This window comes from Nicotiana sylvestris, chromosome 11, assembly GCF_000393655.2.
Source record: "Nicotiana sylvestris chromosome 11, ASM39365v2, whole genome shotgun sequence".
Lineage (NCBI taxonomy): Eukaryota > Viridiplantae > Streptophyta > Magnoliopsida > Solanales > Solanaceae > Nicotiana > Nicotiana sylvestris.
Window position 1 is genome coordinate 85,992,715 of NC_091067.1, and position 6,082 is coordinate 85,998,796.

General features: G+C 38.7%; 1 long non-coding RNA gene across 1 annotated transcript; it reads right to left on the reverse strand.

The window, feature by feature from the left end:
• Positions 1–727: 727 nt before the first annotated feature.
• Positions 728–3,426, reverse strand: LOC138882195 (uncharacterized). Its single transcript, XR_011403655.1, has 2 exons — positions 1,135–3,426; positions 728–1,006 (listed from the first exon to the last, which is right to left on the reverse strand). It is a non-coding gene; the product is annotated as an uncharacterized lncRNA (long non-coding RNA).
• Between the last annotated feature and the right edge of the window lie 2,656 nt (positions 3,427–6,082).

Genomic DNA, 6,082 nt, shown 5'->3' on the forward strand with positions numbered 1-6,082 from the left:
TACCATAAAACTTCAAAAGATTTCACTCTCAAATAGTGAAAATTGGGTCCCCCTCAGCACTAAGGTTTGAACTCCTTAAATTGTTGTTGAGTTTCATAACTTCAAAAAGATTTCACTCTCAAATAGTGAAAATTGGACCCAGTGACTCGTTACTGGGTTTTGAACTTATAAGTTTTGAACCCCATAAATTGTTGTTGGATTTTGAAACTTCCAAAAAATAAAATCACTCTTAAATTGTGAAAGTTTGAATGCCATTGTCGTTACTTGGTTTTGAACTTATGAAAGTTTGATCAACCTACTAACTCATTGCTGTGTTTTGAACTTATAAAGATTTGGACCCTGGGAATCGCATTAATATTTTTAAACTCCAACATATTTTCACTGTTAGACTGTGAAAGTTCAAATCCCATGACTCGTTGCTAGGTTTTGAACTTATAAAGGTTTAAACCTATTAGTCGTTAATGGGGTTTGAACTCCAATGTATTCTGTTAGGGATCCACTTGTATATCTTCGAATTGCAGCACCGATTGCTAGAGCTGTTCTGTATATTAGTAGGGCTGTTTTTGTCCCAAAAAATTACTTGTGAAAGGAGTTGAAATAAAAATAGTTTTTTAATACTGACTAAACTCTAACCGTAAGAGCTAAAAGTAGCTATTTACTAATTACTTCCATATATAAAGATTGGATCAAGTTGTACTGCTTCAGCTAATTAACTAACGATTGAAAGAATATGAAAATTGAGCGAGAGCTGTTAATAATAACCGAAATACTACTGCGACTAAGATACAATGACGATATGTTTTTACATACTGGGACAGACTATTATTCTGCATCAATTGTAGCTTCATCTCAACGACTTTTCACAAGTTCTCCTTACCCTCAAGCAATGTCTGCCTTTTTTTTATGCAATTATCCAGTTTCAATGCTGGGCACAGTTGTATTCAAAAATGATCAGTGAGGGGGGCTAGGCCTAACCTCATAAAATACAACTTAGTGATTCCATCACCTGAAACAAACAACAGAAAAATTAGTGGAGATATATACAGAAGGGGATTCTTCCTCTGGGAAGATCGAAGGATACATCTCTAGCTGACAAAAAAAATTAGCTTTGTTGAATTTGGTTCTGATACTTGCCATTTGCCACTTATCCAAGAGGAAATAGCCTTTAGCACATGTAGGAAGTTGTTGATATGAGTTGATAGTCATGCTATTACCCGAGGTAGAGGCCAGTTTCGCAAGACAGTCTGCAACTTGGTTGCCTTCTCTGTAATAATGCTTTACTGTTACATTGGCCTGTTGAATAATCTGCAGCATTCTATCAATCGTTTGTTTGATTTTCAGATTGTTGGTGTCCCTATTAATCAACATGTTTGCAATCACCATAGAATCGAGTTTGAGGATAAAATTAGTGTAGCCTTGTAGCTTGCACCATTTCATTCCAAACACAGTAGCTAGAGCCTCCGCAGTATTGTTGTTATCACACTGGACAGCCTTCGAGAAAGCCATAATAAGATCACCGTTGCTATTCCTTACGATGCCTCCTACACCTGCTTTGTTGTTTTCTCTGATGTAACTACCATTGGTATTAGCTTTGATATATCCTTGATTTGGTGTCGACCACAGAACTTGACTCCAGCTTTGCATTGGTTTCAACTTTTCAATTCTTTGGCAGAAATCTGGCCAAGGGTGGTGGTTGTCCCAGCTTGGTTTAATCTTCGAAATGGCACCTTTGATATTCCACATAGCTTGATGCACCATCTTGTTGGGTTGGAACTTTTTTTGATTACCATATTTACATGATGTTCATTATTTCCATAGTTCCCAGCATATTTTTAAAGGAGCTATTTGAAAGATTAAGTTATGGACCCTGTTCTTTGAGCTTGTTTCCCGCCATCTCTTGAAGGTGCCCACCACCGGCTCTATTTGATGACTTATTCCCAGTGGATTGCCGATTATATTCCATGTTATTTTTGGTGCCTCGCTTCCATTGAATGCATGTTTCATAGTCTCCACCTGCGGCAAAGAACAACAAGAACATCTAGAAACAATGTTAGTGCCAAATTTACCAATAATATCATCAAAAGGTAGTCGCCTTTTGAGTAACCTCCAGGATAGGAAAGCGATTTTAAAAGGTATAGACTTTTGCCAACTCTTAGTAATGAAGTTATTCTTCTGCTTTTTCATTTGCACTAAGTGCCAAGCCGATTTACTATTGAAATGACCATCTTCAGCTAAATTCCATATTGGAAAGTCCTTAAGATTTCTGTTGCCAATATCCACCTTAGTAACAGTATCCAACATGTGAGGAGGGATAGTGCCTGCCAATTTGTTGGTGTCCCAGGTACCTTCATAGATGAAATTTTTAACGAGTAGCTTGGGAGATTTACCCGGGCCCTGAAATACCTTAGCCAAAGCACCTTTCCCCGTCCAGTTATCCTACCAAAAACTAGAATTGCCTTCTTGAATTTTTCAAATGATATTTGGCTCAGCTTTGATCCTTGCCTTCGTCAAATCCCTCCAAATGTGAGAGTCAGATGGGGTAGGAACTTTGGTAGCTAAGTGAGCTCTCTTGCAATATTTAGCATTAAGGAAAATGGCCAAGAGGGATGGTTGAGTCATGAATCTCCACCATCTTTTCAGAGAGAGAGTTTTAGTGATATCTTCCATTATCCTGACCCTACAACTCCTCATCTTTAGGTAGGTAAAGATTATTCCATGAGGACCAGTGGTAATTGTTTTTTCCTTCAGAAGACCCCTAGAAGATATTGTTGAAGTGTTTTTCCATAAGCTTGATGACGCCTTTGGGAGGGTTCATAGCAGATAAAATGTAGGTAGGCAAGGATTGGAGGACATGTTTGATTAAGGTTATCTTCCCTCCGTAGGAAAGCATTTTCCCCTGCCAAATGTTGAGTCTTTTCACGATTGGAGGACATGTTTTCTTTAACCATATCATGCTTGATAACCACATTTCTCCCATTGGTGTTCTGCTTTATGTTGTGGATAATTTCTTGTGCTAATTGTACATTGTCAGTAATCATCCTGCCCTTGACGAAACCACTTTGATTAATGGAAATTATTTTCTCAAGCATAGGGTTCAGCCTTCTATAAAGAATTTTAGAAAGAATTTTGCTGGTGAAGTTGCTCAGGCTAATAGGCCTGAACTTAGAAAAGTTGGTTGGGGAATCGACTTTGGGAATTAGAATCAGACATGGATGATTATAGAATTTGGCCATACCCTTGCCATTGAAAAAGTTCTGGATAAAGTCTACAATATCAAACTTGATGACATTCCAGCAGTTTTGATAAAAGCTGCCATTAAATCCATCCGGTCCCGCTGTACTTGAAGCATTCGCACTAAATACAACATCTCTGATCTCATCCTCGTTAGGTATAGCATTGAGCATATCATTATCTTCCTTAGTATACAATTAGGGATACAGTTGAGGACCTCGTGATTACTGAATTGATGCTGAAGGTTAAATAGATGTTTGAAGTGATGCACAACCACCCTTGAGATATTTTCATCCCCTTGGACCCATGAGCCATGATCATGTGAAGGTGGAGCCTACATCTCCTATTTCTAATTAAACTATGGAAGTATTTGGTGTTTCTATCCCCTTCTTCATACCATTTCTGTTAAGCTTTCTGTCTAAGGATCGCATCTTGCATACCTAGGCACTTGATGTATTCTACCTGGCCTTTATTGAGCTCTTCTCTGGATTGATATGTGTTGTTAATAGTGTCAATCTCTTCCAAGTTTACCATTTTTGCTTCCCATATATTAACTTGTTCAAAAACATTTCCAATCTTCTCTTTCGACCATCTAGTGAGACTCTTACTAAGAAGTTTCAGTTTCTGTTGTAGCCTCTACATGGGGTTTCCAGAAACTTGAGTGCTCCAAACCTCTTCTACCAGGTTCATGAATGATGGTTGCTCAGCCTAGAAATCTAGGAATTTGAAATGTTTGATGCCAGCTTGAGTCTCCTTTTGACATTTGATGAGGACATGCCTATGATCTGAGCCAGTTCTAGCTAGGTGCTTGACCATATTAATCTGGAAAAGTTGGGTCCATAGGTCGCTAACAAAGACTCTGTCGAGTCTCTTCCAAATCCTTTTTCTAGCTCTCCAGTTGTTGAACCACGTGGATTTAGGGCCTATAAACCCCAAATCCACCACCTCACAATTGTCCATACAACTACTGAACTCAAAACTTCTGTGCATTCTGTGAGGATTGCCCCCTTTTGTTTCCTCTAGATCTAATATTACATTAAAGTCACCCCCAATGCACCAAGGACCATTGATGTGAGTGCGGATGTCTTCCAAACTGCTCCAAAGCTCCCTCTTTTTATTCTCAGTACATTTGGCATATACTGCTGTGAGAAATAGATCACAATTAGCTGGGGTGTATTGCATCTTGATGGTCAGCTGCTGCTCTTTATTGTCAACCATACTGGTTTGATAGTTCCCTGACCAAAGAAACCAAATCTGCCCATTCTTGTTGGCCACACTATGTTGAAAGCCAAGGAATTTCATATACTTGTCAATTTAATTAATGCTAACAAAAGGTTCAAATATTGCTACAAGCTCCACTTTGTACATGTTGATGCGTTTTTTGAGACTATGAATGGCTTTTTTTGATTTCACACCTCTAATATTCCAAAAGATGGAATTAATCATAAGTCGAGGGAAGATTAGTTTTTACTCCCTTCCACATTGGAAGAGTTCTACTTCTTTTTAGTTTTCTTTCCCATCTTTTTGCTTCTGTTTCTGCTCTTGCTCTTTTGGACCAGTGAGAATCCCTCATTGTCTTCTTGGTTGCTTTGGGCATTTTGCATTTGGTCTTCAAAAATCCTCACTGTAACCTTGTTTGGTGAGTTGACTTCTATCTAATGATCGCCTTTCTTCGTAGGGTGAGGTTTATTTGTAGATGACTATAGAGATTCAAGGTCTAGTTGGACTACCATATTAATCCTTGTCATTGCTTTGATCTTTGAGGGAACGCTGACTGATCCCTCATTAGTTGTGAGGTATTTGGTTAGGTCATGTTGAGTTTATTGGGTGTTGGTGTGCTGACTGCTCCCTTCCTTTTCTTGAACCACATTTCTTTGAATGTTAGAGGATTCTTGCACCACCTGTTCTGATCCTTCAAACTTTCTGTTTGTTGGACTGGATTTACTACACTATTTGAAGTCGTTGCTAGAGTCGTTGTCCCTGTTATCATTATTGTTTCCTATATCAAATGTTCACACCAGCATCATTGTTTTCATCCTTTTTTCCTTGTTCTTATTGTTGTCGATTGGCTTGATCCACCTTGCCTTTGTTAAACCCTCTGCTGTCGCTGACTTGATACCATATTGGTTTAAGTTATACTTTGGATTTCTTTTGGGGAAATCTCTTCTTTTTGCTGATTTTCCTTTTCTTTTTGGAACTTCTGGTCTTAATGTCATTGATATCATCTGTCTATTCTTTGTGTTGAGTGGGCATACTGTTTTGGATATTATCAATCTTCTGAAAATTTTCCTTCTCAGCAGTTTGTTTGGCCACCTCCTTTTCTGCTGCTTGTCAGGTAGCTTCATTCTGCATAATCTTTGGCATTTGCTCTGTACCTATGACTCCGCTTCCATCCATATTTCCATGAGCCTTACCATTCTCATTGATTGTGGTAATATCTGCTTCAAAAGCCTCTTTATTCCTCTTAATCTCAGCCTCTTTCTCCTCCGTTGCTTTCTTTCAATGGCCCGACAATTTAACAAATTGACCCAATTTTCTGCAGTATTTGCAGTACTTAGGAATTCCTTCGTACTCGAGTTTTTGAACAAATCCTTTTTGAGGAGCATTAACATATACTTGTCCCACATACACAGAATCTGCCTGTGGTTTTAACAGGTCAATCTCCACTCTAACCTTAGCTACACTTGGTCTTGTTCAACCCCTAGTCGCTAAGTCCATTTCGAGCGGAGTACCTACAACGCTAACTGTCACACCTCCTTTTTACCGCCCGAGGGGGTATATAAAGGAGTTTTTCCAATTAAAGTGACATTAATCGAAATGGAATTATTTTCAGAGTCGCCACTTGGGATAA